This window comes from Marmota marmota, unplaced genomic scaffold, assembly GCF_001458135.2.
Source record: "Marmota marmota marmota unplaced genomic scaffold, marMar, whole genome shotgun sequence".
Classification (NCBI taxonomy): domain Eukaryota; kingdom Metazoa; phylum Chordata; class Mammalia; order Rodentia; family Sciuridae; genus Marmota; species Marmota marmota.
In genome coordinates, this window is record NW_026000016.1 from 46166753 (window position 1) to 46189705 (window position 22953).

Below are 22953 nucleotides of genomic sequence, written 5' to 3' on the forward strand. Positions count from 1 at the left end.
GAGCCCACAGGCAGCTCTCCTGGAGAGGGAAGACTGCCCACTGTCTGGGCATCAGGATGCTTGGGAGCAGCGTGGAGGTGGGCTCCGAATAGGTGACAGTGGGAATAGATGAAGTGCAGTGGGAGTTATGGGTTGGGTCCCCAGAGGTGACAGGGAACCTTGGGGGACTTTGGTTGTGCATGCTCTGAGGGATAAGAGGCAGGACTTGGGGTGGAGGTGGGGGGCTCTGCCCCGGCCATGATCAGGCACTACTCTCTATAGAGCTTGCTGGCTGAGGAAGCATCCCCTGGGGCAAGAGGGACTCTGGAGCTGGGTGCAGTGGGCACACCTGTGAGCCCAGCAAGGCAGGAGGATTCCAAGTTCGAGGCCAGCCTCAACAACTTAATGAGGCCCTAAGTAACTCAGTGAGACCCTGATCAAAATAAAAACTAAAAAAGGACTGGGGATGTGGTTCAGTGGTAAAGAGCCTCTGGGTTCAATCCCTAGTGCCAAAAGTTAAAAAAAGAGGGGCTCTAGGCCACTTAGCAGTGACTAACGAGCTCAATCAATGGGACACTGGTTACAGGGTGTGCAGCTCTGCCACCTGGGAAATGCACTGTACCTTCCGAGTGTCCCGTTCTCCTTCATGCCAGATGCACATCTTCATTTTGAGCTAAAAACCATCAAAAATCGATGCATGTTCTTTCTAAATGTTACAGGCTTTGCACACAGAGCTCTGCCAAGCTCCGCCCCTCTGTGGGCCCAGAGCTGCGAGATGAGAGGAAAAGTCTTTTCATGTGTGAACACAGAGGAGGGTGGGGTGGGGGGCGGGTAGTGGGGTAGGTGGTGTGTGTGTGTAGTGTGTAGGGATGGGTGTGTTTTATGTATGGTGTGTGTGGTAAGGTGTGTCTGTGGTGGGTAGGGCATGGGTAGTGTGTGTGGTGTATGGTGTGTGTGTCGTGTGGGTTGTGCACATATGATAGGTAGGGGTGTATCAGTGGGTAGTGTGGTGTCTTTGGAGAGCATTGCATGTGGGATGTGTGTGGTGGGGTGTGTAGGAGGGCGTGTGTGGATGTATGGGAGAGGGAAGAGGGGACGGAAGCAAGAAGACAGCTGACAAGAACCAGAAAGAGAGAAGTTAGGGTCTCCGGAGCTCCTCCCACCACCCACTCCTCCCCTCCCCAGTCAGGGCTGGCTTCTGAGGCCCAGCAGCGCCCCCTGGCGGCCATCATGAGCCGCAGCCTGCCCCCAGCTCCATGCCCCATGCCCACCTTCACACCCAGCCGGGCATCCCAGCCAGGCTGACTGACTCCCAGGCCAGAGTCAATGCTCAGGCCCTGGAAAGGAGGAGGTAGGCAACTAGGGAAAGGCCGGAGGCAGAGGGAAGCTCCATTAACCAAGTAATGGAGCAGAACATCAGCTCCAGAGGCGATTGCTAGCCCAGCACCAAGGGAAGGAAGGGTCTGCTCTCCATTTCTCAGGCCTGGCGGAGATGCAGGACAGCAGCAGGGGAGTAGCAGAAAGGCTGTGTGTGCGCACACACGTCGGGCACCATGAGTGCAAACACCACAAGGGGGATGGGAACACTCATGAACAGGTACTATGAATGTGTGCAAACAAGCATGCAGGTGTAGTGTGCAGGTGTGTTACACAGACATATGTGGGAGACAGAGAAGCCCTGGGAAAGGGAGAACTGCGGTCTTTGGCCACACCACTTGTCCAGGAGCCATGGTGGTAGTCAAGATCCCTGTACTTGGATAATGTGGGTCACAGAGCCACAGAGTCTCAGGGCTGGAAGCCACAGGACCACCAGCCCCCATCCCTGCAGTCTCCCTGTCTCCCTGTCATCCCTTGCCAGTTTCTCCAGTGAGGAGGGGTCTCTGTCTGTGGCCAGAGTTTGGGACGTGCACAAGAGAGAGGGGGTGGGGCAGTGATGAGCACCCAGTGATGAGCAGCCAGGTCTGCTTTCCAGTCCCACGTGGGGAAACCCTGCAGCCCTGGGAGATGAGCTCGTGGCTCTGGGAATCACTGCCCCAGCCAGAGAGAGGGGATGGTGCCTGTCTCACGGGGACGTTATGAAGCTTAGAAAAGCATGTCCATTTCCTTTCAAATGTCCATTTCCTTTCCTTGGTCCTCTTGGTAGGACGGAGTCCATACTAGCCATGTGCACCAGGTCAGAAGAGCCATGTCCTTGGAAGGTGGCTATGGTGCTGGCCAAGCCAGGGATTCTGACTGCCAACCCAGGAGCTGTCCAGGAGGAGGAGGTGCTGCCCAAGGTGTGTGGCCGGGGAGACAGGGGCCCGGAGCTCTCCTCCTGACTCTGTACATTCCGTATTGCTTCCGCCTGGTAAAGTCACTTGTGTGAGCAGCTCAGCTCCCTGAGGACCCTAAAGGCTAAGAGGTCCAAGGGCTGCTGTCTTGTTCACCTCTGGGTTTCCCCCGTCCCTGCCATCCCCACCCAGAGGAGCAGACTGGCTGCTGGGCCTGGCAGCAGGTGACTGAGAAGTTGGGGGGATGTCTCACTAGGCACTGGCCCATCCCCTCTGGAAACCTCTGTCCATCAAGCTCCCTGCCTCAGGGGGGAGGAGCTGGGTGCACCTATCCAGGGCAGACCTTCACGCCCAGGCCCCAGTGGTCATGAGTCATTGGTGGGTGGGTGGGTGGGCCTGTGGCCTCGGGTACACTGCCAGAGCAGGGAAGTGGGCAAGCAGACCCTCCAGGGCCACGAGCTCAGGGAGGGCACGAAGACTAGTTCCCCCATTCATGCCCATCTTGTCCAGACTTGAAAATAACCCTGGGCACGTCTGCTCAAAATCTCCTTTTTTCATCTGATTCTCACTTTTCTCTTTCCTTCCTGTTCTGTTTTCAGTACTGGGGATTGAACCCAAGGCCTCATGCATGTGAGGCAAGGGCTCTACCACTGAGCCATTTTCATTATTTTGAGACAGGGTTTAAGTAGCCCAGATTGGCCTTGAACTTGTCAATCTCTTGCTTTGGCCTCCAGAGCAGCTGAGATTTATAGGTGTGTGCCACCACGCGGGACTTTGATCCTTACTTTCATTTACTCCAAATCCCAGGCCAGGACCTGTGCTAAGCACTTCTAATATAAGATGAATAAAACTCAATCCTGTCCCCAAGTAGCTCGCCAGGGAGATGACAAACTCAGGCCGCTGTAGAAATGGAGATGTGATTCCTGCCACTTGACAGAGGAGACAGCCAAGGACTCACTGTGAACTTGGGCCTGACTTCCTGGCATATCCAGCCCTAGACTCTCTCCAACAAACAGCCCAGCCAGCTTCTCAAGCACTGGGAAGTCAGGTCTAATGGGGGTTGGGGGTCACGAAGACTCAGGGTCCCGTGGGGGGATGTACTGGGCAGGGGAAGGAGACCCTTCAGTACTGCCCACTAAATGCCAATGCCGCATTTTGTTTTAACCCCCACCCTATGGTAGTCACTATTCATCCCATTTTATGGAGGAGGAAACTGAGGCCAAGCAGGACATGAACAAAGCTGCTCATTCATATCTGGGACATTTCATATTTTTTGAGGGACGGAAAGGGTTGCACCCCCCAAAAGTAGACCGTCTCATCTGTGGGCCAAGCTGGGAGCTGGAAGAGGCTGGGAGAAGTCTGGGGAACCCCCCTCCCATCTGCTCTCCATGTGCAATGGCAGCTGGCACCCAGAGAGGGGCCGACCAAGGAGGAGGCACCTGATCTGCCCTTTTCAGCAAGTGCCTCCTCCTTCCAGATGCCAGCCAGGCCCGGGGACACAGATGTGCCAGTCACTCTTCCGATGGAGATGCCCATTATCACCAACACCTCTGACAGCTCATGGTCTCCAGAAACTGAAGTGGGTCATGCAAGTCCTGGGAGCACAATTAGAGCCCCCAAAGAAGCCAACTTTCTCCTTTTCCAGGGCTGAGGCAGACCTGGGAAACACGGGCCGGGAGAGAGGCTGCAGAGCCTCTCGGTGCCCACAGGGTGGAGGAGGCGTGCGCTGGGGGAAAATTCCACTCTGGAAAGTCCCAACTTGGAATTCGATGTGGATCCGACTAGGAGACAGCTCTACTGAGGGACAGAAGCCAAGTCAAACAGCAGGTGAGCCAAGTGGGTACATTTGCACCTGGACTCGTGGCAGACAGACCCGTACAGGTCTCAGCTCTGCCAGTGTTAGCCATGCAAATCTGCACCCGGGGCCAACCCTCCAACTGTGAGATGGGAATCAGAATAGAACTTTCCTCACGGGGTTGCTGGGCTTAGGAACAATGTATGTACATTATGGGAACAGGCCTTTCAGGAGCACCCAGGATGGCTCCAGCGGGGGCAGGTAGGGGGCCTCCCGGTCAGCTACCTTGTCATGGCCCAGGCTAAGCTCAATGCCCTTTTTTATAATCCTGGTAGAATCAGGCCTCTGCAGCCGCAGCGAGGCCTCCTTAATTAGCTATCCTCTTCCACCCAGGCCTGGCTCCAGCCCAGCCAGCCGCCTTAAGGCCCGCCTCTGGCCAAGTCCTCTCTCTGAGCCACTGCTCTGTCCCTGGCTTCTTCTCTGCCTGGGTCCAGAAACTGCCATTCCTCAGTCCCACCTGCAGCCGCCTCCCCGAGGCTCAGGCCTCTCTGGGCACCTGGGTCCTCTCCCCCTGTGTTGCTACATCTCCATTTTGGCTGCTCAATTTGTAAGTGATGTGTGGGTGTCTGGCCCATCGTCCTGACAGAAGTTAGCAGGGCCTGGCTATCTCTCCTCTCTACCAGTCCCACCCTACAGAGGATGACACTGGAATTCAACAAGACAATGCTGCCCAGACCCCCAAGGGGACCCCCAAGGAAAGCTAGTGCCAGCAGATCAGTGGCAATCCCGGTGGGCATCTGGGTGGGCATCTGTGTCACACAAGAATGAGCACCTGTGAGACTGAGGCTCTGGAAGTCATTAGCACAGGGGGAAAGGGGCACGGGGAAACAGTCACCTGGGGAGAGGGTGGGTATAAAAGAAAAGTGAGAGATGGGTTTGGGGGACATCCACATTTAGAGGATTTGAGAGAAAGAGGAAATGGATGCTTGGCCACCAAAAGGAGGAAAAACCAGTAGAAAACTACTCCATGGTGCCAGGAGGGAGGCTGGTTATAGGTGAGGGATGAGCAGGGCTTGGGAGGGGACCCAAGAGCCCTCTGGAGAATTTCTTTGGAGTTTGTATAGGTGCATATGCCAATAAATTGAGCACTTCACTGAATCTAAGTTATAAGTCAATCAAAAAGAAAAACAGAACGTGCAAAGGAGAAAGGATTGGGTGCTGATCCAGCCCGGCACCCGCACCCTCCAGTGGCCTCTGTGCTGGAGGACGCCACACAGGGAAATATGGGCCCTACCCTGAGCAAGGGACACCAAGCTGCCAACCTGCCTCCCCCAAGGTGTGTGGGTGTCCCCTCTAGGGACCACAGGAGCTCCACTCTAGGGAGGTTACTTGAGAGAGCAGCACTGAGCCAAGAGTGGGCTCAGAGGGGCTGGCCAGGTCCAAGCCAGGGACAGACCTAGCAGGGGTCCTGGACAGGCGTCTCTCAACTACCAACCAGACAGGCCCCACTTGGGGTCTCCATCCTGGAAGGCGCAGAGCTGACAGCTGCCTTGGGAAAGTGATGGTGCAGGAGAGCACCCCGGGGAGCCCACCTCCTGGGGCCCGCTGCACAGAGCCTGGCCTGGGGTAGGAGAGCCCCTCGGGCCAGATCCCGAACCTCCAGGGCTCCAGCCTCTCTGCCCTGGGCCAGAGGAGGAGGAACAGGAAGCGAGCAGAGGACTGTCACCTTCATATGACTAATGAGGACATCGTGCCTTTCAGAGCACAACCGGGATGCAGAATATCCACCCACAGATATGGCATGCTACCCGCAAGCCCAGACACCCACATCCCTTCTGAAGGGACACACAACATGCTTTCCAGCCAGGAAAGTAGAGCCAGAAAGAGTGACTTGCCCAAGGTCACAGAACCAGGAGGGCGGAGCCGGGTCCTCATCCAGAGCTCCTCGGAGCGGGCCAAATCCTTGGGCCGGGGGCATCTGAGGCTCTCTGGAGTCTTAAGGGGTTCCAGTCACCCTGTGGCACAACCCCTGCTTGACACTGACTGTAGCTGGTATTTCTGGTGTGGCTCCTATCAGAGCCCAAGTCCCTAGAGCTGGTAGTGGAAGCCGGCATGTGACGGTCTCCACAGACAGAGCTGGTTTGTCTCAGTTCTGATTTTCTGTCCCAGGTTCAAGTTCCTCACCCTTTGGGGTGGGAAGGGCAGCAGGCCCTGACCCCAGCTTTTCCAAGAAAGCATCTTGTCTCTTCTCAGTGGCCCCGCCCACTGAGGACTCCTGCCGAGTCCTCTCAGCAAAGATCCCACCACATCCCCACAGCCCTGGGAGGTGCCTCTGCCCCTGCCCAAGACACCACGCTGGGTGTCCCCATGAAGAGTGACCCTCAGCTCCTCTGCTTCCCCTCTCCTCCTCCAGCAGCAGTAAGGGCTAGAGGAAGATGAACCCACTGTTGGGGGACAGGGAGTGTCCCCTCTTCTTGGTGACACCGATTTAGGCTCAAAATGATTAAGAATTTTTGCATAGTCAGCACCATCTGATGGCACATTGGTCTCTGGAGGTGACAAGTGTCCCATCATTGGGGATATTCAAGTCAAGGTTAGCCACTACTGGGAGGGATGTCAGGTGGGGGACACAGCATTGGCCTAGATGAACTTCAAGTTTCCCTCTCCAACCCTGAGTCCCTAAATCTCTGACACTGCCAGCCCAGCCCTCGCTGCCACATTCCACCGCCCTGCAGCCCCGGGGCAGCTCTTCCCCAGGAAGCCACCAACAGTCACACGGGTGCTCGCCAGTGCTCTCTGTAAGGTCCCTAAGCTCACAGGAATGGGTGAGGGTAGGAAGGGAGAAAGGAGAGGGACGGTGGCACAAGGAGAAGGGCCTGTTCCTTGGGGCCTGGACCCTGCAGGGTGCCACCACCAGAAGTCAGAGCCACCCTGCAGGGTGTGGCTCCCGAGCCAAGTTTGAGTCCAGATGGGGGCTGAGGCTCTGGCCTCCTGCGAGGCTGCAGGTGAAAAGGGAGCCCAGCCCAGATCCAGATCCCCGAGGTTCCTTGGAGGAAAAGGTGAAGCTGAAGACACGTGGGCGGCTCATTAAGCCCACGGAGATTAAAAATAGTGAGAGGTGCAGGCGCTAGGGGGAGGGGCGTGGGGACTGCAGCTCCGCGCCCCCAGGCGGGCACAGCCACCCCAGGAAGGTTGCTGCGTTGCTGTTGCTCGGGGGAAGCGCCAGCTCGCGGCCCTCTCTAGGAGTGTCAGCGGGCAGGCTGTGGCGTAGGGGGTGCTCACAGGTGTCACTACATAGGCACCACTGTGCTCCGCGCAGGGTGATAGAGACAGAGCCACAGCCCTGCCCTGGAGGAGCCAAGCCCACCTGCCCAGACACAGCGCACCTGGGTTCTTTGGGCCCTTCGAAAATCCTTTGTCTCTTTCTTATCCTTCTAGTGATGCGGGCTTTGGAACCAGACGGTCTCCACTCAGACCTTCCCACTGCTTCCTACCAAGGCAGTGACCTTAGAGAAGTCGTTTCCCTCTCTGGACTTATTTCTCTGTCCATAAAGTTGAGATACTAAAAACCCTACCACACACGGTCAGCCACACCATCCTGCATGTCACACGCCTGGCACCCTCCCTGGAGCTCAGGGGGAGCACCCACCATTCTGGAAAGGAAGGAATATGGAATAAAGGGAGGGCCCAGGCGGGGTGCAGTGGCGCATGCCGTAATCCCAGAAGGCTCAGGAGGCTGGGGCAGGAGGATCTAAGCCACTCAGCAAGAGCCTGTCTCTAAATAAAATATAAAACAGGCTAAGAATGTGGCTCAGTGCTTAAGTGCCCCTGAGTTCAACTCCAGGTACAAAAAAAAAAAAAAAAAAACCTGCCCAGGCTAGAAGGTGCAGAAAGGTTTGGCGGCCTTGCTTGGTGCTGCCCGATGGAGGTCAGAGGATTCAGTTCAGGTCCTCATTGAAAAAGCCTGGGGAAAAGCACACGGGGAGGTCAGTGTCTACAGGAAGCCACGGTTCCAACACAGAGCTGGGTTCCAGTCAACCAGCCCACTCTGTGGCAGCGCTTGCCCACGGATGATCCCATCAGGAGCTGGGCCAAGCCTCAGAAGGCAGCTGGGCAGTTCACTGGTAGGTGGGCTGCAGGTTCCCCAGAGGTGTGGGGTTCAAGAGAAGGGGGCCAAGAAAGTGGGAAGGTACCTAGGCCACATGGCTTTTCCCTGGCTTAGACCATGGAAGGTCCCCACCCATGGCCAGGGCTCTGTGACCGAGGAAGCCTATGCTGGGTTCCCCCTCCTCCCCCATCACCCCCACCTGGTCTGTCATCCTGGGTGGGAGAAGTGTTTCTGAGAACAACAGTGAGCCCAGGCTTGGCTCCTTGGGGGCTTGGGCTATGGGAAAACGCCAAACTTACATAGGAAATGAGAACCGGGAGGAACCTTAGCACTAATTATTCCAGCCTCTACTGAACCGTAGGGAGACCAAGGCCCAGAGAAGGGATATCATTTCCCTTCCAAATAAGAGAGCCAGAACCAGAATCCAGGACTCTGTCCATGCTGCTGCACACACCCCTATCAGCCCTCCTCTTATTAAATCCCATGTTGGATGCTTTACATATTGAGGGGAACTGAACTGAGACTCAAAGGGACACAGTCAGTCCTATAAAGCCACATAGAGTCAGGCAGGGAAATGCAGGATGTCTGGTCAGATTCCCCAGAGTCTACAAATATTTATTCAGCACCTACTTTAGGGCAGGCATGGCTGGAGATACTTGAATAGTTCATCTCACGTAAACCTCACAAGGGAGCAAAATGGTAGAAGAGCTAAGGGCCTGACTGCCAGGGTCCAAATCCTAGCCCTATTATCTGAGTGTCCAGGGACAAGTTCCTTGCCATCCTGCAAATGATGCTTCGGTCTCTTCACTTTGGAAAAGGGGCATAATAAAGAACCCAGCTTGTAGGGTATTGTGATCATTAAAGGAGATGGTTCATATAAAATACTTAAAACAGGGCTGGGCTGGGGCTCAGTGGTAGACCACTTGCCTAACATGTGTGAGGCACTGGGTTTGATTGTCAGCACCACATATAAATAAGTAAATAAAAATAAAGATCCATTGACAACTAAAAAAAAATACTTAAAGGAAAAGGACTGAGGCTCTAGCTTAGCGGCAGAGCACTTGCCTAGCAGGTGTGAGGCACTGGGTTTGATCCTCAGCACCACATAAAAATAAACAAAGTAAAGTGCCGGGCTGGGGATGTGGCTCAAGCGGTAGCATGCTTGCCTGGCCTGGCATGCATGCGGCCCGGGTTCGATCCTCAGCACCACATACAAACAAAGATGTTGTGTCCGCCGAATACTAAAAAATAAATATTAAAAAAAATTCTCTCTCTCTCTCTCTCTCTCTCTCTCCCTCCCTCTCTCTTTTTAAAAAAATAAATAAAAAATAAAATAAAATAAAGGCATTCTGTCCATCTACAACTATATCTACAACTATAAAATTTAAAAAACACTTAAACAGAGCCTAATATAAAAATGCCTTATTTAAAAATAGACTGTTTGACATGGCAATTCCAATCCTAGGTATACCCCCCAGAGAAATGAAAATGCATGTCCTTACAAAAACCTTTACACAAATATTTATAGCAGCATTATTTGTAGTAGTTGCAAAGTAGAGTCAACCCAAACATCCATCAGCTGATGAATGGATCAACGGAATGCAGTATATCCCTACCACAAAATGTGATGTGACAATAAGAAGAAATGAGGTACTGATCCACACTACCTCGTGAATGAACCTTGAAAGCATTGTGTAAGTGAAAAACAAAACAAAAACACCAACAGTCACAAAAGACCACATGTTATATGATTCTGTTTCTCTGAAACATCTGGAAGAGACAAATTTATAGACAGAGTAGATGATTCGTTGATCAGGGCTGGAGTGGAGACGAAGCGAATCATGTGCATAGGGCTTCTTCTGGGGGTGGGAAAAAAGTTCCGAAATTAGATTTGGTGGTGGTTGCTCAATTCGGTGACTATATTAAAAGTCATTGAATTGTGCGTTTTAAATGGTTGAATCGTATGGTATGTGAGTTCTATCTCCATAAAGCTGTTTTTAAGTAAATAGATATTTATGAACCTCTGTAAATAAGATAATAAGTAGTACCAATCTCAATTCAGAAATGAGGCTCTGAGATTTAGCAATTTGCCCAAAGTCACATGGTTAGTAGGCTGAGTTTCCTTTGCCGTTGTGTTAATTGCAAATCAGGGCTCATTTCCTAAAGTTTCCCCTAAGAATTAATCCAGTCCAGATTTATGAAGACCAGGTCTGTTCTTAAATATCCTGGGAAAAGCCTCCATTCCCTGCTCCAATGAGACTACTCTGAAAGTTCTACCTGTTAGCTAATCTAAACACTTTCAATTTGTGGAGGGATGATGTCCAGGGGATTTGAGATCAGGACCAAGGTCACAGGAGACTGGCATGGAACAGGATCTCTACATTTCTAGCCAATGCTGAAGTCTTCTTTAAGGAAGCCTGGGGAATGGGGCAGATGAAATACGGCAGACTCCAGGCCATGTGCTCAGGTTGACTTTTCAGGTGACCTTGACTAGGCAACTCATCTCTGGGGCTCTTGGTGAAATGACACTTGGGAAGAGACTCAGAGGACAGCTCCCAAGCAAGACACTTCCAAGGCCCCGAGTAACTGAAATAAAGTGGCCTCCCTTCCCCATCCCTGGCCTCACTCCAGAGGACCAGGAAGAAGGGCAATGGGCATCAACAGCCAGGTCACCACTGTGGTCCTTAGCAGAGGATGTTAGGTATCATTTGAGAGGCCAGTGGCTTAGCCATCAATCTAGTACTGTCAGATGGCCAGGTGGCTCCACCCTCCACCCTGGGAATGAGGCAGGTGAAGGACAAGGATGCCATCAGTGGGAAAGGTGCTGGATGTGCATGGAGTCCATTCCCTGCTCCTGAGCAGCACCCCTGCACTGGAGGTCAGGAGGGCAGGGGCTCCTGTGTTTGACATCCGAGGGAGGCATCCCCTGGGGCTCTCAATTTAGAGGCAGTTTCCCTCATCCCAAATTTCCTGGCCCAGTGAGAAAAAACAGAAAATGAGGGTCCAGTTTCAGTCGAAGCTGGCCTCACTGGGAGAGTGGCCCACTAGGTTTGGTGCCGTCGCTTCAGCCAGGAAGCCTGCATGAGTCCCAGAGCCGAGACGGAAGTGGCCAACCTGTGCATCCTCCAGGCCTGCTGGCTCCTTCAGACCACGTCCACCTCACAGATGCCCAGGGCATCTCAGGAGAGGTGAGGGAGGAGGCCTCTTCTCCACCTTTTCAGAGGAGCACCACGGAGGTCTGGAAATGGGAAGAAACTGCTTTGCCTGCGGTCATGTAGATTCATGGAGGGTCCACTGGGTTCTAGATTCTTCTAATCAAATCTAATCACATCCTGCCTCACCCCACTCCCAGCTCTGGCTAAGTTTCTGTATCTTTAAAATGTCTCTATTTTTGGTGTACGCCTGGGATCCCGGCAGTTCAGGAGGCTGAGGCAGGAGGATCACCAGTTCAAGCCAGCCTCAGCAACTTAGCCAGGCCCTAAGCAACTCAGCAAGACCCAGTCTCAAAATATAAAAAGGGCTGGGGATGTGGCTCAGTGGTTAAGCACCCCTGGGTTCAATCCCTGGTACCAAAAAAGAAAAAAAAGAAAGAAAGAAAGAAAGAAAGAAAAGAAAAAAGTCTCTTCTGTTTTAGGAAACACTACGATAACAATTTTGGTAGCATTTTATAACTAAATCTTTATATTTATAGCACCGTCGCCAGGACTTTCTATCCTCAGAGCTGGATGTAACTGTTAATATGTTAAATCCTCATGTGGACCCTAGGACATACAAACTATTTTATTTCCACTTTACAGGTGAAGGAAAACTTTACAGGTGAGGAAACTGAGGTAACTAACAAGTATTAAAAAACTAGAGAAGTTGAATTTGAACATGGGCAATACAGCTCTGGTGCCTGAGGTCTCACACCTGCAAGGCACAGGGCTCCCACCTCCCCGGACCCACCGAAGATGAGCTGGGGGGCCCCCTGTGCAGAAGTCCACCTTAGTTTGGGCTCTGGGTTGTGCTTGTGCCCAGGGGCCAAGTGCTGGGGGAGGAGCATGGGGACAGGCTGCAATCTGTCTCTGAGCACCGGCTGCTCTCCAGTCTGGGCCAAGCGGTGGGGAGCAGGTTGAAGGCAAGCTTGGAGCTGGCAGCCTCAGCCTGACCCACTGTGAGCTGCAGCTTTGAGAGACGCTCATGCTGGCTGCTCCGAGGTGCTGGGGTATCTGTCCTGGCCACAGGGCTGGCTGGGCTGAGGCCCAGCAAGGGCCCCCTTGTCCTCCATCCCTCCCCCAGTCACTCAGCCCACAGTGCAGACAAAACAGGGCTTAGGAGGTCACTCTGGCTGTGTGGTCTCCTGAGACCGCCAGCCCTGGTGATCAACTGGGGGCTGCCCTCAGGTTTAGACTTGGGTAGTGGCACCGATCTCTGGGAATGTCACTGTGGCCCCTTTCAGAGTCAGATCACAATGTTGGCTGATGCCTGAGAGAGCGGGCGAGCTCGGTAGATCACCTCCCACGGCTGCCCACCTAGCAGATTCAAGAGCTGGGAACTCCCACGGTAGGAAGTCCCTCCTCGAATCTCATGTAAGCCCTTCCTGCTGCAGCATAGCCCCATTACCTTGTACTAGAAATGCTTCTGCTTCCTAATGCACCCTTTGTTAAATTGCTAAGACACATTCTACGAGCAATGGCAGCAATTGCAAAAACCATTAAAGCAGCCAGCAGCTGCTACGGGTTCAAGAATTTCACTGGAGTTGGGGGAAGGCTGAGCTCCCTGGCTCTCCTCCCCACACCCCTTCTGCCATCTCAGGACACAGAGAAAGGGAGCAGGATGCAGAGAAGGGAAATGGAAAGACAACCAAACAAAGGCAGAAAGAAAAACCATTCGCAGCTCTTGACCTGCCAAGGACTTTACCCACATCTTTCCCTCCACTGGGGGCCCAGATACGGAGGCCAGCCTTCTCCCTGCTCCTGCCTGAGACCCACTCAATGGGCCATCTGCTCCCAGGCCTTTCTGCAAAAGCTTCAAAAGTCCCATTTCTCCAGGGAGCTGGAAGCCGGGGTGGGGGTGGGGGTTGGCGTCAGCTCCAAACAATAAGGGAAATTTATTAGGGATCAGGGCTTCTAGGAGGCGGGGAGACACCCAGACACGCTGACACACAAAGGATTATTTAATGCGGAAAATCCAAAGCCTCCTTCAGAAGTCAAGTGCCCTCCCGCCCCCAGGCCTTCGGAACCACTCCCCCCACCCGCACCCCAACTCAGACTCGCAGCCTGTGCGCTGCCACTGGGCAAATATTGACTTTCTTTCACTCAGCATGGCCCATGGAACCAACCTGGAGGAGCAACTATTGTCTCTGTCCCCTCGAGGGCCAGCAGGCTGTCAGCCCGGCAGTTCAGAGCACAGGCCAACTGATATGGCCAAGAAAGCCAGCCACCAGCTTGGGAGTGATATTTCTGTCTTTTGATCTTCTGTGTCCTGCTTCCCGTCCCCAAGCCCATCCAGGTTTATTTTCCCGTTCTGTCTGTCCCGCTGCCATGTGGCACGTCGGAGCCAGGAGAAGCAAAATGGCGTAGCTGGGAATTCAAGTCTCAGGTCTGGGAATTCAAGTCTCTGACATTGGGTAACCTTATACTAGTCTTTTAATGTTCTTGAGCCTCAGCATTCTCATCTACAAAATGGGGATGTTGGACCCAATGATCGTGGTAACTGGATCAGGACGTTCCTTCCTATCAGTACCCATGCCTTCCTGTTGCCATCAAAGTGTTGCACCTTGTGCTCTGATTTTAGAAGAAACAGAAAATGACTGTTCAGTGCATGAGTGGGAGGATGGAAAGAACACCAGACCAAGGGTCCAAAAGTGCCAGTCAGCTCTACCACGGGCGTTAATGTGCTGTGTGATCCTGGGCAAGGTGCTCCCATCTCTGAACCTCAGCTTCCCCCAAATCAGAATCAGAGCATTGGAGGGGACCATTCAGTGCCAAATTCTGAGGTTCCCTCACATACCACATGGTGGCCACACCCCGGCTCCCAGCCTTTTCTCCAAGACCTCATTTCACAGCCCTTTCCTCATGACTAACCTTGAATTGAAGGATGTCACGCCTCCGGCTTGTGTTCCCCCATCACCAGGAGCCTCCTGGTGGCCTGTCCTGCTTCCAACAGGCTCAGACTCAGCCCTGCAGCTCCCGTGGGCAGCAGGTCAGGTGACAAGGGCCAAAGCATACAAACTCCAGGACAGCACAGTGGGGATGGGGGTGGGGGCTGACACAGGGAACTGGAGAGTTTTCCTGGAAGCTTGTGCATAGTGCACAACTATGAGCTCTGTCCCTGCCCTTCCTCTGACCTGAGCCCCCTCTGTGATGACACAGAACCTCAAAAACCCACACCAGGCGCAGCACCTACTATCACACTAGGAACTCCCCACACTCTAGGTGTTTTGTATAAATCATTCCCACTTCATTCTTCTTCATAAGAACCCCTAAGAGGTAGAAAAAATTATCCCCACTTCACAGATGAGATAATGGAGGCTCAGGGAGAGTCAATAAATTCACACAGCTGTTGCCCAGACAGGAACCTGGATTTGTCTATCTGCAAAGCCTTTGCTCTTCATCTCTCCCCAGGTTGTCATAAGGTGGCAGGGAAGGGCAGTGAGCCCTGCAGGTCCAAATGACCTAAACCAAACTTTCACTTCACACATGAGGAAACTGAGACCCAGAGGGGGCGTGACTTGCCTAAGGTCCTGCAGTGAGCCTGGGGTAAACCCAAACACCAGCCCTGCCAACCAGTGCCACCCGCACGTGCAGTCTGGCCTGGCCCTGGGATACTGAGAGTTCCTCCAAGAATGAGCCAGTCCCTTTGCCGTGCCCTCCACCCCAGCCGGGGGGACATGCTTCTGGCCACTCACTTCAGAGACAGACAGTCTCAATCCTCTCAGGTCCTCAGTTGGCTCATTCCTGGAAGATTCACAGAGTGGAGTAAAAGGTCCATTTTGTCATAACAACAGAAGGGACCAGCGGTGGCAGGGGGTGTGAAAGGGAGAACTAGAAGAAAATAGATGTGAGATTCTAAGAAAGCCACGTTCTCTCTTTGCCCTGAAGTTCCCGCGGCAGGGTGACTCTAAGTGTCCAGAAGACGGGAGCAGTGCCTGGACTCCCAGTCTGCAGGGAAGCTTCGGGAACACAGGGAAGATGCCAAGTCCACAAATCTCTGCCCCCCAAGCCGCTGTTCACAGCTGTTCCAGACCTGCTGAAACCAGCTTTTATTGTTACTACTAACAATAGCTGCCCCTCGTGAGGACCTAGAGGGCTCCCATTCACTAAACATTTCACATGTTTCTTGCTTAATCCTCCTAACTACCCCCCAAACACTGCCAGGATCCTTGTGTTTTGACAGTTGAGTCAATGAAGCTCAAAGCTATAAAAGCACTTGCTCAAGGTCACACAGCTAATAACCAGAAGAGCCAAGACTTCCCAAGGTCTCACTCCAGGGATGAGCAGGACAGACCACCTGTTCTCATGGCCAGGTCAAGCCCATTCCTGCCACTCAGGCACCAAGCCCCAAACTTCAGCCACAGATGTGCTGTGGCTGGATAGGGTTATCTAGTTGAACCCTCTTAATGTACAGGTGAGGAAAGCAAACAAGGGGCTTGTCCAAGGTCACACAAGGTCACAGAAACAGGAGGCAGAGCCTGTAGACTAAACTCAGCTATTGTGTCTTCAACCAGGACTCCCCACAACACCTGAGGCCCAATGAGAGCTAGCAATGCATCTCCACCGAAGACAGAAGCAGAGCTCACCCAGAAAAGGGTAGATGGGACTTCCCTAGAGCCTCACAGTGGCACAGTATGGGCTCTTGTGGAGATCTTTCCAAACAGAGAGGATTGCTTCATCTTTGTCTAAGGTGGAAGCAGTCTTGCCTTGGGGGACGGGGGCAGACAGCATGACCTTGATATCCCCCCTTAGCCTACTGTCTCCTCTCTGTCATAGGGAGACTTTTCCTAGGGGAGGCTCTGCTCTCCGCAGAAAGGGTGTGTGGTGCTAGAACTCAGCCATCCTCCCTCTCAGACAGCCTGTCCTGAGAGGGGGACAGGATGATGGATAAGCAGGCTGCACCCTCCTGGTCCCATTGTCTCTGCAGAGGGTTAGGGAGCTACAGTCTCCTCAGAGAACAGGTCACCCTACCCAGCTACACCCCAACCCTATTTCTTTAACGGGCCTCATGTGCCAGCAAGTGTTGGGACTGGGAGAGAACTCAGATACCACAAATTCCAAATCCCCATTTAACAGAAGAAGATATTGAGGTCAGAAAAGGGAAACAGTTGCCTAAGTTCATAGGACAGGTCAGGATAGGAGCTTTGGGACTCTCCCTGGGAGGATGGGTTCACAGCTCCTCACTGTCACCTCTCTCCTCTCAGTGTGTGCTGAGCTCGCCATAGACAGAGGCCAGCGATCTTAAAAGCAGCGAATTTCCAGGCGCAGAGGCTCTGGCAGGCTGGCCCAGGGGCTTGTTCACCAGAGCACCCTCCCCCACCGCGTTCCCATTCCTGCCTGGTGCACCACGCGCCTCCATCACCCAGAGATTTAGAGACGTACAGCAGCTTGCCCAAGGTCACAGAACTAACTGAATAGGGCATTCGGTCTATTGCCCAGCCGCCCCTTCTCCCCGCTCCCCATTCCGGTCCTAAGCTCCTCCGCTTGCCAGGATCCCTGGGACCCTGCCTCCTCCAGTGCACAGAGCACGGAGTGGCTGGAGTATGATAAAAGTTCCAGGGAGAGGAGGGGGCAAAAGACGTTATAGAGGATCGTAGTCCCGGATGGCTGCAGCAGGCGAGGGGTGCTGAAGGGCAGTGAGCCCTGCGCACCGCCAGTGTCCCCAGAGCGCCCCACTTTTCTCCAGGGGCTCCCGAGCTCCAGGCTCCGCACGCGCACGGGATCCTTCAACTCATCCTCACTGCGGCGCGGGCGGGTGGGGTCCCACGTGCCCCGCACCCACTTCGCACCGCACACCCACTTCATCCACCTCCTCCTCGCCCCTTCAGGGGCGAGCACCTTCGCTTTCCAGCTAGTGTCCGGGTCCCCCCCGCGGAGGCACAACGGCCTCCCCCGACTTCCCCCCGCGCGGTTCCGGGCTCGCGAGGAGAGACAGGTGGAAGGGCGAGGGGTTCCCGGGATAATTCAGGCCACCTCCCCAGGGACTGCCAAGCAAGTGGATTTCCGGAAACCAGGCTCCCACCGTGGGCACCGTCCTGCAGTTAGTTCGTTCGTGGTGAGCGCTAAGCCCAGAAAGTCAGAGGGTCCCAGTTTGGCGACCACCCACCCACCCACGGTGCAGTCCCTTGGGAAGGCTGCTGGTGGTCGGGGCGTGGCTTGCTGGGGACCAAGGGCTTCCCTCGCAAGGTGCCCCGCCCGGGCTCCCTCTTACCAGGGACGTTCGGGGCAGTTCGGTGTGAGCTGGTGACAGGAAGAACGGAGGGGACCCCCGGGGTCCTGAAGTCGAGGTCCCTCTTTCCCACTTCGCAGCCGGCCGGGCCGCTGCAGCTCTCCTCCCGCCTGCAGCTCCCTCGCTTGCTAGCGCGCGCGCTCTCTCTCTTGCTCGCTCTTCTCTCTCTCTCCCTCTCTCTCTCTCTGCAGTAGTAACAACCTGATCCCGCTTCCCCCGCCCGCCAATTGACATGCTCCTCACATCCGCCTGCACACAGCCCGTGCTGGCCCCTCGGAGGGCGATCCCGCAAACCGCAGGGACCCCGCCTCAGGCGATCCCGTGCGGAGAGGCCGCCTCCGCTCCGCTGCCTTCTCCAGTCGGGACGGCCCAGCCCGCGGGAGGGGGCACGAGGGGGAGGGGAGGAGTGTGCACGGGGGAGGGGGGTTAACCTGGCAGGGCGGGCGTTACAGAAGTTTGGGGCGGGCGGGGCCGGCTTTGGCCAGGAGCCCCATGGGGCTCCCCGAGCTCTGCGGAGGAGTCCCCGCCCCTCAGTGCCCTCCTGCGACACTCCCCACCCCATCCCGTCACCCACGAGCTTTAAGAGCCTCTCCGTGAAGGGATTGGCTGGGGGAGGGGCGGGAGGAAGGGGACCTCCCTGCTGTCGAACTGTTGAGGGGAGGGGTGGGAGAGGAAGGATTTGCTTCAGGGGACACTGATGAAGGTTTCCCCGAGTCGAGGGAGAAGAGGAGAGACGGAACAAAAGGCAGACTCTAGAGGGGAAGGGGAGGTGGTCCCCTGCAGTCCACGGTCCCCTGCGTCAATTCATCCGGGAGGTCGGAGTAGAATCTTCCAGGGCTCTCCTTGGGTCACTTGGGGAAGGGAGAAAGGGAGGTGGAGTGAGCCAGGCAAGGGAGGAGGCACGGTGCCTGCCAGCCAGGGACCCTGTGCTCGCTTTCGCTGTGGGACAGGACACACCAAAAGCGCTCTACCCTGGAGACCAACTCTGCCCCACCAGGCCCACTCTGCACTGTCCCTCCAGAGGAAGGCAAGGCCTCCGCCCACCATGGGCAGAGGAAGGGCCAGAGGGCAAGGAGGCCCAGGAGCTTGGTGTCCCTCTTGGCCTCATTGCACCTCATCTTCTCTTCAGCATCCACCTGCTAAGGCCTCGGAAGAGCTCAGCCGGTGGAATTTTGTCAGGCCACTAGCCCTCCCTGGCCTTCTGGCCCTCAGCCTCCTTCACAGTCAGCAGCAGCTCCTTCCTTTTTCCTCCTGTTCTGCACACTCAGAATCATGAATTAAGTTTAGGGCTTGACCAAGGAAGTGATCCCCCCCCCCAAATTCCTGTAGGCCTGTGTGTCTGGGCACTCAGTCAGGCCTTCTCATCCCCACCCAATCTGTAGAACCTGGGAAATTCCCCACAGCCTCAGCAAATCCCCTCCTCCTCCCTTCCTCCACTTGTCCCCAGCCCCAGGATGCCTACATCACTCCCAAAGCTGTGCCACTGCAGTGCTGCAGCAAGCCCTGCTCCTGCGCAGGCCGGAGCCTCTCTTTAGAATGGCAGCAGCGCGCTAGTCATGGCCCCAGGTCTACAGAAAAGCTGATTCGGGGATTTCCAGGCTTCAGGCCCTGGGAGGCAGCATGAGCCTGGACGGGACCCCTGGCATGAGTGCTGTCAAGGGTGTGTGCGTGTGTGTGCGTGCGCGCGCGCACATGATAAAGGTAAGAACTGACTCCTGAGATCTGGTCAGCTCAGCTGACCCTTGCCATTCTTAATATGGAAAAGGGAACCTGAGGGTTGAAAGCTCAAGGGCAATCTACTCAGAAGAGGGCATTAGGGATTCCCCCTGCTGCATGTGATCACACACACACTCATACACACACACACACTCACACACACACACACACACTGATGGGGTCCCTGTCACCTGAGATGGGTGGGCAAGCAGAAGAACATTTCTGCTTCTCCTTGGAACCTCCCCCCCGCCATCACCACCACACTGAAGATGTAGCAGGTTATGGTCAAGTTAGACTTCAGAACTCCCTGATGCTGAGTGTCTGTGACACCATCCTACCTGACAGAGAAGGCCTGTGCCTTCACGACTGGAAACCAGCGCTACCTGGATGCCTGGGGATGGATGAAATGATCCTTTTCGTTCTTATCATAAAATAAATTAAAAGATCCTTCAGCCTCACTCATGGCTGCCTTCAGTAAAACAGACAGAAAGGGCAGAGTTCCTGAAGGCCATATCTGTGCCTTCAGAAAGCACCTGGGTTTAATATCTGCTGCCTGCCCTCCAGGGGCAGTGGAATCTGAAGGACTGTGGAAGGACCAGGTGACATTTGCACAGGAGGGGCTGGGTCAAGCTTGGGGGGTGGGGTGGGAACATCCAGAGTCCCTTTGAGTTTTCCAGCTGGATTTGCTCAGGGCCTCCTGAGGTCCTACAGGATCTCTCTCCTTATGGTCTTAATTTCACCAGATGCTCATAAACAATCTCAGGATGCAAGGAGGGGTCAATTATTTGCTTCATTAAGGCATAGGAAGTCCCTAAACATGGGTGACCCACCCAAGGGCCCAAGGTCACAGATTATGGAGCTAGCTCTTAGGACTCTAGACTGTGATCCTCCCCAATCTCCATGGGCTAGGTACACCCTCCTCCCTTGCAGCTCCTATGTCCTGTTTGTCCCTCCTTCCCTATCCTCTTCCTATGGGATTCCTGCACCAGCATCTCTAGAAAGTGCCCTTCTCCCCTCTCTGGCCCTACCAAACTCTGTGCACAGCAGAGCCTGGCCGTGCTGCGCTGTCTTGAGCTGCAGGGTCCTAATAGTAGAGGACCCCCATCCTCTTCACCCCCTTTCCCATGCTAGCCCATCTTCCTCCTGCCAGTCTTGGCCCCCTGGCCCCTCTCTTTGATGCACCCTGTGCCCTTCCTCTGCAGCCTTGTCACTCTTGTCCTATCTTACGCTCGGCTCCCCTCCCCCCTAGACTGTAAGATCCACAGGGTAAGGACCCTCTGCTCCCCCAGCCCTGGGCAGCCCCTCCATAAATAGCTCAGTAGCTATGAGGCTTGGTGTCTTCGAACCCTGCCGCTGGCCCTTGTACATTGTGTGACCTTGGGCAAATTCTGTCTCCTCCCATGTCCCCCTCTCTACTGGTCCCTGAAATCCCAATTCCTGCCCCAGGACTCCTGGAGAAAGCCGCCCCAGCCACCAGCAGCTTCTGTCCCCAATGCCAGCTCTGCCTCTTAGGGCTGCAGTCCAAGCACAGGCTTCTTGGCCCTATCCCTGGCTTGGCCGCTGGTGTCATCCCAAAGCAACCCAGGACTGGGAGCCATGTGTCAGTCAGTGGCTGAGCTGGGATGGTCAGGGGAGGGAGGGCTTTGGCCTCCTTCATGATCTCTGTCAGCATCCCCCCCAAAGTCACCTCGGCTAAGTCCACAGACTAAAATAAAATGTTCTCCCCTCCCTGTTCCAGTGAGATGGCAACTCGCGCTCCTCCCACACACAAGTCCCGGAGCTGCCCTGGAGCTCTGGGCTCCAATCCAACCCTGCAGGACCAGGTTCCTGGGTGGCAGGGTCATGTTAGGAAGAGGTGTCCCAGAGAGGACTTTGCAGTCTCCCTGAGCTGTCAAGATATTCCCCCCTTTCTATCCAAGTGACCTGGGCCTCTCTGAGGCTGCTGTTGGGAGGCTGGCATCCTCTCCCCATGGTGGGTACCCTGCCAAAGAAGCAGAGACTGCTGCCTACAGAGTGTGAAGGCAGCCTGCTGGTGACCACCCCCTGCTGCGGGTCCCAGCTGGGAGAGGAGGGAGACACAAAAGGGAGGCTGATGTCCTTGTTCTTTACCTCTCCCCTCAGACCTAGGCAGCCAAAATAGCGGCTCTCAGTGCTTCCTTTCTGGAAATGCAGCCACTGCAGTCTGTAGAGTCCCTAAGTCCCACCACCATGACCATGACTCACGCTGAGGGAAACGCTGTCCTCAACTTTGCCCCTTCTCCTTCCAAAGCACTGAACACCCAGAGCATCAGCCCCTAGTGCTTGCAGAGGACCAGATTATATAGAATCATTGGAACCCTCAGCAATCCTGAGCGACAGTGTGGACACTGTGTTGGTTAAAGTTACAGGATCCAAAGCCAGACTGCTGGGTGTGAATCCCGCTACTTAACTGTGTGGCCAGGCAATTTACTTTAACCTCTCTGTGCCTCATCTGTAAAATGAGAACAGAAACAGTCACTGTGAATTCTGCATGAGTTAATACATGTTAAAAAAAAAAAAACTCAGTAAGGGGCTGGGGATGTAGCTCAGTGGTAGGATACTTGTCTAGCATGGGCAAGGTAAGGCCCTGGGTCCCATTCCCAGAAGCCAGAAAATAGAGCAAAAAAAACTCAGAACACTGCCTAGGCCAGAACAAGGGTACAGTAAATGTGAGTTGTTATTTTAATATTATCTCTACTTTGCAGATGAGAAAATTGATAGAAATAGCTGTTTATTTAGTGCCTACTATATGCCAGGCAGTTCACATGTCTTGGGGACAGGGCGAGGAGTCCAGGATTGGTTGCAGCAAACATAAGTAGTCTACTGACACCCTTCTTCTGAGGTATGTATTTGCATTCACTGGCTTGCAGGGGGCTAAAGAATGGTACCCCTGGTCATTGCTAGGGGAAATCTGAATTGTGTCAAGGGTTCCAGACATACAGGAATGGTTTTGGCAGTCATTAAATGGGGGTTTCCCCAAAATAAAGAATACTGTCAACAAAACAAGCCAGATTTCACAACAGGACTTGAGGGTCAGTGGGAGAGACCCTCCAGGTTGGGTAGAGTGGCTGTCACTTGACCCTGTGTGACCCACTGATCCTGGAGAGAGAATGGCTGTGTGTAAAGAGCATGTGCTGCCCTGGAGCTAGCTCACTAAATCTGGCCCTTGAGGTCCCCAGCAGCCCTGCTGTGAGGCCCCACCCTCTGTGCTCTCCTCACCCCGGGAGGGGGGCTGCCCTCCTCTCTTGGAACCAGGCTGCTGACTGGGGCCATTGCTCTAAGGAAGGTGTGAGGGGTGGGCAGGTGGTGGGGCCACTGAGCAGTGCTTAGATGGTGGTGCTGGGACCGCAGACACTGAAACCAGAGCAAGTGGCAGCCCATATGGAGGAAGGCAGGTTGAGGGGGCTCCCAGAACCTAGGCTAGGGGGAGGCAGATTTGGGGGAAACCAGGTTTCCCACAAGAACAGGCAGGTGCTTAGAACTAATGAGATGTGCAGGGCATGGGGGCACACACCTGTAGTCCCAGCTACTCGGGAGGCTGAGGCAGGATGATCTTGAATTAAAAGCCAACCTCAGCAAAAGCCAGGCACTAAGCAACTCAGTGAGACTTTGTCTCTAATAAAATACAAAATAGGGCTGGGGAT

At 54.4% G+C, this 22953-nt stretch overlaps 1 protein-coding gene across 2 annotated transcripts in view; it reads right to left on the minus strand.

Annotated features, from left to right (window-relative positions):
• Syt2 (synaptotagmin 2) overlaps positions 1 to 22953 on the minus strand; it is a 114193-nt gene that overhangs the window by 31140 nt on the left and 60100 nt on the right. Inside the window, exon 1 of one of the 2 annotated variants that reach the window (XM_015483393.2) lies at positions 17558 to 17908. The exons of the other annotated variant lie outside the window; for it this stretch is intronic. The gene's annotated coding sequence lies outside the window, so the exon portion shown is untranslated. Of the gene's footprint in view, positions 1 to 17557; positions 17909 to 22953 lie in introns of those variants that run through there. 2 annotated transcript variants of the gene reach the window in all.